This window comes from Pristis pectinata, chromosome 30 (assembly GCF_009764475.1).
Source record: "Pristis pectinata isolate sPriPec2 chromosome 30, sPriPec2.1.pri, whole genome shotgun sequence".
NCBI classification, from domain to species: domain Eukaryota; kingdom Metazoa; phylum Chordata; class Chondrichthyes; order Rhinopristiformes; family Pristidae; genus Pristis; species Pristis pectinata.
Genome location: NC_067434.1, coordinates 3,389,958 through 3,402,035, shown reverse-complemented (window position 1 = coordinate 3,402,035; position 12,078 = coordinate 3,389,958).

Below are 12,078 nucleotides of genomic sequence, written 5' to 3'. Positions count from 1 at the left end.
GATGCCAAAAGCCTTTTTACAACCCTGTCTACCTGTGACGCCACTTTCAGGGAATTATGTATCTGAACCCCCAGATCCCTTTGTTCCTCCGCACTCCTCAGTGCCCTACCATTTACTGTGTATGTCCTCCCTTGATTTGTCCTTCCAAAATGCAACACCTCACACTTGTCTGAATTAAATTCCATCTGCCATTTTCTGGCCCATTCTTCCAGTTGGTTCAGATCCCTCTGCGAGCTTTGAAAGCCTTCCTCGCTGTCCACAACGCCTCCAATCTTAGTGTCATCAGCAAACTTGCTGATCCAATTTACCACATTATCATCTAGATCATTGATATAGACAACAAACAACAATGGCCCCAGCACAGATCCCTGAGGCACACCACTAGCCACGGGCCTCCAGTCTGAGAAACAATCATCCACTCTCTGTCTTCTCCCACACAGTCAATTTCGAATCCAGTTTACAACCTCCTAATGGATACCTAGTGTCTGAACTAACCTCCCATGTGGGACCTTGTCAAAAGCCTTACTGAAGTCCATGTAGACAACATCCACAACCATTCCTTCATCTACTTTCTTGGTAACCTCCTCAAAAAAACTCTACAAGATTCGTTAAACATGATCTACCATGCACAAAGCCATGCTGACTATCCTTAATCAGCCCTTGGTTGTCCAAATACTTGTATATCCGATCTCTCAGAACACCTTCCAATGATGTCAGGCTCACCGGCCTGTAATTTACCTGGTTTACTTTTAGAGCCTTTTTTAAACAACAGAACAACATGAGCTACCCTCCAGTCCTCCGGCACCACACCCGTGGCTAAGGACATTTTAAATATATCTGCCAGGGCCCCTGCAATTTCTACACTAGTCTCTCTCAAGGTCTTGAGGAAATATCTTGTCAGGCTCTGGGGATTTATCTACCTTTATTCGCTGTAAAGCAGCAAGCACCTCCTCCTCTTTAATCTCTGTATGTTCGATGAAACTATTGCTTGTTTCCCTTCCTTCCATATCCACGATGCCAGTTTCCTGAGTAAATACTGATGCAAAAAAATTGTTTAAGATCTCGCCCATCTCCTGAGGCTCCACACACAGACAACCACTCTGATCTTCTAAGGGACCAATTTTGTCCCTTACTATCCTTTTACTCTTAATATACCTGTAGAAACCCTTTGGGTTTACCTTCACATTATCTGCCAAAGCAACCTCATGTCATCATTTTGCCTTCCTGATTTCCTTCTTTAGTATTTTCTTACATTTTCTATACCCTTCAAGTACCTCATTTGGTCCTAGTTGCCTATGCCTGCTATACACCTCTCTCTTTTTCTTAACCAGAGCATCAATATCCCTTGAAAACCAAGGCTCCCTGTGCTTATTAACTTTGCCTTTAATCCTGGCAGGAACATGCAAACTACACTCTCAAAATTTTGCCTTTGAAGGCCTTCCACTTACTGAGCACATGCTTGTCAGAAAACAACTTATCCCAATCCACCCTTCCTAGATCCTTTCTCATTTCCACAAAATTGGCCTTTCTCCAATTTAGAATCTCAACTCGAGGACCAGACCTGTCCGTATCCATAATTAACTTGAAACTAATGACATTATGGTCACTGGACCCAAAATGTTCCCCTACACATACTTCTGTCACCTGACCTGTCTGGTTCCCTAGTAGGAGATCAAGTATTGCATTCTCTCTCGTTGGTACCTCGATATATTGATTTAGAAAACTTTCCTGAACACACTTGACAAATTCCAAGCCTTCCAACCCTTTCGCAGTGTGGGAGTCCCAGTCAATATGCGGAAAGTTAAAATCCCCTAGTATCACAACTTTCTGTTTCTTACATCGGTCTGCTATCTCCCTACAGATTTGTTCCCCCAATTCTCTCTGACTATTGGGTGGTCTATAGTACAACCCTATAGTGTGGCCACACCTTTCCTGTTCCTCAGCTCCACCCTTATGGCCTCTTTAGAGGAACCCTCCGGGCTGTCCTGTCTAGGCACAGCTGTGATATTTTCCCTGACCAGTAATGCCGCTCCTCCCCCTTTCATCCCTCCCCCTCTATCATGTCTGAAACAACGGAACCCCGGTACATTAAGCTGTCAGTCCTGCCCCTCCTGCAACCAAGTCTCACTAATAGCAATAATGTCGTAATCCCATGTGCCAATCCACACCCTAAGCTTATCTGCCTTACCTACAATACTCCTTGCATTGAAATAGATGCACCTGAGAACATTTCTATCACTACAAACCTTTGATTTCTGTCGATACCTGCAGACCTCGCATGACCTTTATCCTCCTCCATCTCACTATCTGCTCTAACACTCCGGTTCCCCTCCCCCTGCAAATCTAGTTTTAAACCCCCCAGAGCAGCACTAGCAAACCTACCTGCAAGTATGTTAGTCCCCCTCCAGTTCAGGTGCAAACCGTCCCTTCGGAACAGGTCCCACCTTCCCTGGAACAAAGCCCAATTGTCCAGAAGCATGAAGCCCTCCCTCCTGCACCATCTCCTTAGCCACGTATTTAGCTGCATGATCCTCCTATTTCTAGCCTCACTAGCACGTGGCACAGGTAGCAATCCTGAGATTGCAACTTTGGAGGTCCTGTCTTTCAACTTTGCACCTAATTCTCTAAACTCTCTTTGCAGGACCTCCTCCTCCTTCCTATCCACATCATTGGTCCCATTGTGGACCATGACATCTGGCTGCTCACCCTCCCCCCTGAAAATATCAAGAACTCGATCTGAGATATCATGGACCCTGGCACCAGGGAAGCAACAGACCATCCAGGATTCTCGATCTCTCCCACAGAACCTCCTATCTGTCCCCCTAACTATTGAATCCCCATCACTACCGCTCTCCTCTTTTCCCTCCTTCCTTTCTGAGCTGAGGGTCCCGCCTTCTCCATGGACGATTGGGATCTGCTCGTTGCCAACTGCTGGTTGACAATAAGCAGATCCCAAAAATGAATACAAAGCTGCCCTTTAACTCTGTGGGAGCTTTCTGTACATTCCCAGCATGGCCTGCAACACACACAGGGCTTTTGAACATTACGGTGTGAAAGCAGAGAGGGGCCTGCTCTATGAAATAGGAATGTCTGGAAGGGACCTCTGTCCCCTAACACAGGGTGGCAATGTCTGACTTGTGAGTGTGTGGGTTTTTGTTGACTTCCAGCCTTATGGAACAGACTCCAGTTTCACCCCGAGCCAAGGTTTATTGAGTTCCTCTAAAGTTTGCCTCAGGTTCTCAGCAACACTCAGTGTCTGTGTCCCCGACCACTGCTGGGACATCACCTCCGCTGGATCTTGCTGTGTTCTCCTGACTGCCTTCCTCGATGTCTCAGAGACATTTCAGGTGTATAATTAACATATTAGTGTACAATTCTTTAACCCTTAACTTACCTAACCAAGCTTCCCACTGGGCCACACAAAGAGAATTTTACAACTATTCACACACAGAAGAGGGTTTTCTGGATACTGCATCCCCCTCAAGGATAAATATTCTCAACTAAATCCTCACCATTAATTAAATATGATTGTCCTTTCAGAAGTCCATGTTGGCTCTGCTCAATCCCACTATTCTGTTCAAGGGACCAAACCTTGGTGTCCAGAGGTAACGGCATCCTGTGGGAAGCAACAAAGGAGAACATCAAGAGGTTCTTCATCCGCAGAGGGGTCCAGAAAGCAAAACAGAGTCAGAGGGAACTGTACCAACTCCAGACAGACCTGCAGCAACTCCTCCTTCTGCAGTCAAGGGGGGTGGATGTGAAGGAGGAACTCCAAGAGGCAAAGAACCAGCAAGCCCAGCTCCACACCTCCGAATCCTCCAAGATTATCTTCCAATCCAGGGTTCGCTTCGTGGAGCAGGATCAGACGTGCTCACGTTTCTTCTTCCAAAAGGTGCACAGTGTGATCCACAGCCTTAAGGAAGAGGACGGCTCAGTAGCATCCTCGCAGATCCTTCTATGCCAGTCTGTACGACAAAAAGGCCACAGACAGCACCGCCTCCCAGAACTTCCTGTCCTCTATCACGGAGATCTTAGCAAGCGGGAAAGTCTGGACCAACCACTGACCCCGGGGGAGCTGACTGGCTCCGTCCGTTCCTTTGATTCGAATAAAACTCCCAGAAGCGACGGCTTACTGGTGGACCTGTACTTGGCTCTGTGGGACTGGATGGGCCCGGACCTGCTGGAAGTGTACAATGCCGTGCTTCGGGCTGGCAGCATGTCAGAATCCATGAGGAAGGACATCATTACCCTCATCTACAAGCAGAAGGGGGAGAGGGGACAAAGGGGTGAACACCTGCCTTGTCACTTGGACCAGGAGAAGGCCTTTGACAGGATATCACACACGTACATGTTGGACGTGCTCTCCAAAATGGGCTTTGGGGAGGGAATCAGGAATTGGATCCAAATGCTCTGCACAGACATCCGTAGCGCAGTCCAAATCAATGGGCAGGAAACAGACAGCTTCCCCATCAAGTCTGGAGTCAGGCAGGGCTGCCCTCTCTCCCCTGTCTTGTTCGTGTGCTGTATAGAACCCTTTGCCGAATCCATCAGGAAGGACGAGAGCATCAGAGGGGTGACGTTGCCAGGCAGCGGGGGCACCCAGGTGAAAACCTCCCTGCACATGGATGACGTCGCCGTCTTCTGCTCGGACCCGAGGTCAGTCGGCAGATTGATCAGCATCTGCGACCGGTTTGAGTCGGCATCAGGGGCCAGAGTTAACCGCGCGAAGAGCGAGGCTATGCTCTTCGGTAACTGGCCTGACCGATCCAACGTCCCCTAAACCATCAGGCCTGACGATCTGAAGGTGCTGGGGATCTGGTTCGGAGGGGCCGGGGCGTGCAACAAAAATTGGCGGGAGCGGATTGGGAAGGTGAAGCAGAAACTGGGACTGTGGGAACGGCGCTCCCTATCGATAACTGGGAAGAACCTGGTCATCAGGTGTGAGGTGCTCCCAGGGCTGCTGTACTTGGCGCAGGTGTGGCCTGTTCCTCGCTCCGGCTTGGAAATCACCTGCGCCGTCTTCCGGTTCATCTGGGGATCCGAGATGGAGCGGGTCCAACGGGTCACCATGCACAAGTCCCTGGACAATGGAGGTAAAGGTGTCCCCAATGTCGCCCTCATCCTGATGACCACCTTCATCTGTGGCTGCATCAGGCTGTGCGTCGAACCAAAGTATGTGGGCACCAAGTGTCCCTGCTGTTGCGAAGGATGGGCCTGGCCCTGTGGTCACACAACGTCCCAGTCAGCTGGACGTTGATGCACTGCCTGTCCTTCGTGGAGAAGTTCTTCCAGACCAACACCTTTGACCACGTCCATCAGGCAGTGGTCAGCACGGGACATCCTGCAGACACTGCAGGAGAAGGACTCAATGGATACTGTGGGGTGGCTCCCTGAGCAGACTGTCCAGACCATCTGGCAGAATGTCTCATCGCCAGAACTCACCAACAAGCACCAAGACCTCACTTGGCTGGCGGTGAGAGGGGTCCTCCCAGTCAGATCCTTCCTGCATGGTTGGAACCTCACTCCCAGCGCGCGCTGCCCCCGGGAGGACTGCACTGGGGATAAGATGGTCGCCCACCTCTTTGCGGGCTGTGAGTTTGCGAGGAGGGTGTGGCGAAGGATGCAGGGGTCCTTGTCACGGTTCATCCCCAGCAGCAACGTAACAGAGGATTCTCTGATCTACGGGCTGTTCCCGGGGGCACACACAGAGACGGACATCAACTGCTGCTGGAAGGTCATCAACTCGGTGAAAGACGCCCTTTGGTCTGCCCGAAACTTGTTGGTCCTCCAGCACTGCGAGATGTCCGTAGGGGAATGCTGCCGGCTGGCATATTCCAGGCTGCAGGAGTACGTGCTGAGGGACGCACTGAAGCTGGGCGCAGCCAACGCAAAGGCTCGATGGGGAAGGACTACAGTTTAGGGTTCTTCTGCCACTGGAGAGGGAGGCAAGGAAGCTCCTAAATATTGTAAATATGGGACTGGGTAGCCCCCACGTGTGGCATCGGTGCTGTTTTATATATAAAAAGGTAACACTAATGAATGATCTGTACAAGAATGTAAAGGCTTGCACTGTTTTATAATTGTATATAGTTTGTCTTTTATTATAGATAAAGTTTATTTTGGAATAAAAAAACAGCATCCCGAGTGTTCCATCTTGTAATGATAGCTGTTGTTGTACCTGGGGGGGGGGGGGTAAGATGTGTGGGACAGGCTTGGGGTTCAAGGTATTAATAGGTCCAACTCTCCTATCAGCACTCTATCATCCCAGGAATCAACAGGATCGTCCAAGGGTTGGGGATTGAATGGCTCTCGCCCTCACTGCACGCCCAACTGCTCCCTGCCTTCCACATTCCCCGAAGTTCACACCAGCCAATGGCTGCGGTCTGCTGGGCCGGGAGCTTCCTGTTCTTCTTCACACGGCTCTTTCTTATCTTTATAACCATCAGCACATCACAGTCCGCAGGGTGCATGGGGCAGAGGTCGTTCATTGTACAGATATTTAATTGATAATTCATACACTAGGCTCTAGTTTGCAATTTGCTTTGCCACCTTTGCCAATGAAATATCTAACATGGTGTGGATATTTCACACCTCATCTCCGTTGTGATCCTATGGCTTTTCCACCTTCTGTTTAAACAAGAGATTAAAAGACACTTGGACAGGTACACGGATGGGAAAGGTTTCGAGGGATATAGGTCAAACGCAAGCAAATGGGACTGGCTTAGATGGGAATCTTGGTCAGCATGGACCAGTTGGACCAAAGGGCCTATTTCTGTGCTTCAATACTCTATGACTCCATGATAATGTTGATCTGAAACTAGATGTGGTGATGTTTTGCTATTAAGAACATTTCTTGAGGCCAGAACTGTGTGATTTCCCTCCCAAAATGAAAGGCCCATTTGCTAGATGAACATCCCGAGCTTTCCCTGATTCTGTAGGTTGACCACATTATTTCCAAATAAGACAATCATTGTACTGTCGGCTAGAACAGCTATAGATTCAAGTTCAACAATGTCACTAAGATAACAACAATGCTCAGCAGGGTGGATCTGTGCTCTAACCCCTGTGGGACACTGCTCTTCCTCAGTTCTCTTGACCAGACCCTATCTTCTCAGGTGTGTCTGAAGATGTCCCATCCCTCCCCTTGGTTATCAGTCTGCAGTCCTGACCTGGAATTGTCATGACAGCTAACAATGACCTTGCTACTGGACACACTGGCTACACCAGTCTTTAACCTTTCAATAATCAGCCAAGCTCCCCATCTTACCTAATGATACAATTTTACCATTAGTCAGAAGAGAAGATCAAAAGGGGTTGGTTTGATATTATACCCTCTGACCTTCAATTCCATGGGTGTGGGTGAAATATTCTTCTGCTCACTGACATCATGTGGTGGGAACATGTGGAGGAGGCCTCTGTCCTTTAAAACTACCTTCACCACCACTTGGTCCGGAGCCTCCTCTGCCTCGGCAATTTAACTGCTCATCCCCCTCTGGGTGAAAGAATTCTTCCCCTCTAAACCTCTCACTCCTAAGTTAAACTGAAGCCCTCTGGTTACAGAGACCTCTGCTGTGGGTATAAAGTCCATTTCCCTTCACAGATGCTGCCTGACTTGCTGAGTTCCTCCAGCAGTTTGGATTTTGCTCCAGATCCAACCGTCTGTTGTCTCCCCTGTGTCTCTGTGTTACCACTGGCTACCCTATCTGTGCTCTTCATAACCTTGTGCACCTCTGTCAGGTCCCTCCTCAGCCTCCACCGCACCAGATCAGTCAGTAAGTTGGACAGAGCAATGGCAGATGAATTTAATCATGAAACATGTGAAGTGAGGCATTTTTGGAGGACTAACAATGCTACAAGGAATGGTAGGACCCTAGGAAATAGAGGATCAGAGGGACCTTGATGTAAATGTCCAGGGATTCCTGAAAGCAGCAGGAGAGGTGGGTGAGAAGGCAGGTCGGATACTTGTGTTCATTAGCCGGGACGTGGAGCATAAGGGCAGGGGGTCTTGGTGCAACAATGTAAAATATTGGTCAGCTCACAGCTGGAGTTCTGTGTGCGGTTCTGGTCACTGCACTATAAGAAGGGAATGAGTGCACTGGAGAGGGTGCAGAGGAGATTCACCAGGATACTGTCTGGGATGGAGCAACGACAGAGAGACTGAAGATGCAGGGGCTTGTTTTCTTTCAAGCGGAGGAGGCTGAGGGTGACCTGGTGGAGGTAAGCAAAATGATGAGGGGGATAGTGAGTGTAGATGGTGAGAAACATTCCCTTAGCAGAGGTGTCTATGACCTTAGAGTGAGAGATAGGTGACCTAGTGGGGATCTGAGGAAGAATTTTTCAGCCACAGTGTGGATCACACTGCCTGAGGGGACATAGAGGCAGAGACTCTCACAACACAAAAAATATTGAATTGAACATTTGAAATGCCTTGAAGGCTACCGGCCGAGTGCTGGGAAGTGAGGCTAGTTATTGATGGGCACCTGATGGCCGGCATGGACCTGATGGGCCAAAGGGCCTATTTCCTTGCTGTATGATCCGATGATCCTCTGACTCTCCCAGGCTGTACACACACAGGCCCAGCTGACACCTGCCCACTGCCACCGATCAACGTCCTGGCTTCAGATTCCGCGACAGGTTTGCTGGGACACGTAGAGATCTCACCCTCGCCGTCGGTGTGTCTTCCCCCTCCCTCTCACCACGACATTCCCTGTTGCTGTGGGCCTGTGGTGGGGACTGTGGCTTCTCTACCACCGAACACCGAGGCTGGTTGACGAGAATGACAAGGAGATCCCGGAGCTAATTAACCACAAACACCAACTAACCTGGATTGGAAGCTCCACCACACCCCAGGAGAAGACAAAAAACTCTACAGGCACCACAAGGCCAAGCTTCGACGTGGTGGGGGAGAGAGCACAGGAGGACCAGCCACTCACTGATATCCTCCTGCCTCACCTGTAACCCAGATGACCAAGGACAACCTCTCTGGGAGCCTAAAATGGAGGTGGTCATCAAGCGCAGAGAGGCAGTCGTCCGTGGGAAGGAATGTGTCAGGGACTTCCTCAACCATGACTCCTGTTTGGCCTGTCCTGTGGTTTTCCTCACATTTTCTGTAGCTGCAGCCTTCTGTTCATCTCGCTGTGTGCTGGAAACATCAGATAAGGAGTGCGGACTGACTCACCTTCCCTTCTCTAAGATGCTCATGTCCTCTGTCAATGCGATAAGATGGCAACCTGTGACTACCAAAGCATCAGGTGAGTAATAAACAGATGTGTACCTTTAAACGCAGCGTTTTGCACGGGGGCACGGTCCTCTGTGCCGCTTCAACTATACTGGTGGGACTGGAGCCACATACAAGGAAGGCTGATCACTTTCCCTGATGGAGCCAGGAAGGTTTTCAGGATCCTCTGGTAGTTTCACGGTCGCCACCAGTGGTTCTACTGGCACAGGTTTGTTTAATAAACCAAATGTATATTCCTGGTAGCTATGTGGTCCTCAAGTTCCAGCAGTTCCCCAAAACACAGAAAACAGGAGCAGGAGCAGGCTGCTCGATAACTTCAGGGCTGGTCTGACCTTAGTCTCAGCTCCACTCTCCTGCATGTCCACCAGATCCTTGACTCCCCACAGTCCAAAGCTCTGCCTCAGCCCTGAATGTGTTCAACAGCTCTCCCTGCACAGTTGTCTGGGCTAGAGGATCCAAAGAGTCTTCTCCCCCTGAGAGGAGAAATTCTTCAGTGGGTGGCCCCTTATTCTGACACTATGCCCCATGGTTCTAGATACCCTTACCAGGGAAACATCCTCTCAGCATCCACCCTGTCAATCCTTTAATAAGATCACCTCTCACTCTCCCAAACTCCAGAGAGTAACACCTCGACATGTTCAACCTCTCTTCATACATCAACCCCTCCATCCTCGGAATCAACCCAGTGAACTTCTCTGCACAGCTCCCAATGCAAACGTATCCCTCCTTAAATGAGACCAAATTTCACAGTGCTCCAGATGCAGTTCCGCCAATGTTGTGTAAAGTTGTAGAAAGATTTCCCTGCATTTATAATCCATCCTCTTTGCAATAAAGGCTGTTTCCTGTTTCTAGTTACTTGCTAATATATGTTTTGAAACACTCTTGTTACAGATCAGCCACGATGTGCAACCTAACTACATGTCCCTTAGACCTTACCTCAGATCCCTCAATAACATCAGATGCAAATATTTATCAGTCCCAGATTTAAAATGAATTATTAATTTAAAATAAATCCTAGGTACAGAGGAGACGTCAGAGGTAAGTTTTTTACTCAGAGAGTGGTGAGTGTGTGGAATGGGCTGCCGGCAACAGTGGTGGAGGCGGATACGATAGGGTCTTTTAAGAGACTGTTAGATTGGTACATGGAGCTTAGAAAAATAGAGGGCTATGGGTAAGCCTAGTAATTTCTAAGGTCGGGACATGTTTGGCACAGCTTTGTGGGCCGAAGGGCCTGTATTGTGCTGTAGATTTTCTATGTTTGTATTGGCCAAGCAGAGGCGGCTACTTGCTGAAGAGGGTTATTAATATTCTGAAATCCAGCAACTACAACCCTAGATCGCCTTATCCCCTCCCTTGCCAACCAGGACTCATTGTGATAAATCTGTGCTGTACTGTCACCAGTATCTCCTTCCCAAAATGTGGCACCCAGAAGTGATCACAGCTCAAACCAGGGCTCTAGCCACACCTGCATCAACCTCTCTGAGTCCCATTCCTCCAGTTATAAAGGCCAGCCCTATGCCCGGCTATGTAACAGCCATCTACATGGGCCCAAAGTCACCTTGGGCCTGCACTGCTCCAACCTTTTACCATTTAGAAAGTACTTCTTTTCGGGTCCAGTGTGGATTAAGTCGTATTTGCTTGTGCCAAAATTCATGTCACAATTAAATCTATTTGCTCAATTGATCAATGTGTCCTTCTAATTGCAATCTTCCATCTGCATGGTTTATAACGTTGTTTATAACACTGTGTTCCTGACAAATTTGCACACGTGGCCCTTTATCCCAGCACCAGTTTGTAGATTGGCAGCATTGTTATACACTGCCAGTTATCTTTTTGTCCTTGATCTCACATGTCACTCAGCGACAGTTCCCAGCTGGATTAATAATCTGCTATCACTTCCAGCAACATTGGATTAACTAATTGGAACTTCATCAAGTTCTTCAGGAAGTTCAGTCAAGTATCGCAAAGTATAAAACTGCAGATCCCACAGTCTGAAACAAAAATAGGAAATGACAGAAATACTCAGCGGATCAGGAAGTACCTACAGAGGGAGAAACAGAATTAAGATTACAGGTCAATGAAAGGTCAACACCTGACCTGAACACAATACTCTGTGTGTTGTCTCACCTACACAATTGCAGTAAGACATTTTAACTCTTGTATTTAAATCATCTTTCAATAAAGGTCAACGTGCTCATTGCCTTCTGGGTTGCTGACTGTGTCTGCAAGTTAGCTTTCAGTGATGGGTGAAGAAGGACTCCCGGGGTTCTGAACACCAACGCCTTTCAATCCCTCACCATTTCACCAAGACTCCGCTTTTCTACTTTCTCTAACAAACTGGATGACTTCACATTTTTCCACGATATATTCAGCCACCTCCTCTCTCATTCACTCTCCATATCACCAGACATTCCTCTGCATTCTCGCACAGTCAGCAAACTTGGATATATTACACCAAGTCCTCTCATCAAAATCATCCCCAGGACTGATCCCTGCAGCACTCATAGAGTCACAGAGTAATACAACACAGAAGCAGGCCCTTCGGCCCAGCTCATCCATGCTGGCCAAGTTGCCTAACTGAGCTGGTCTCATCTGCCTGCGTTTGGCCCATATCCCTCTAATCCTCCTATCCTCCTATCCAAAGTATGTCTAAATGTCTTTGAAACATTGCACATACCCCCCTCTAACACTTCCTCTGGCAGCTCGTTCTATATACCCACCACCCTCTGTGTGACAAGGTTGCCCCTCAGCTCCCCTTTAAATCTTTCCCCTCTCACCTTAAACCCATGTCCTCTAGTTTTAGACTCCCCCACCCTGGGGAAAAGGCTGTGACCATCCAC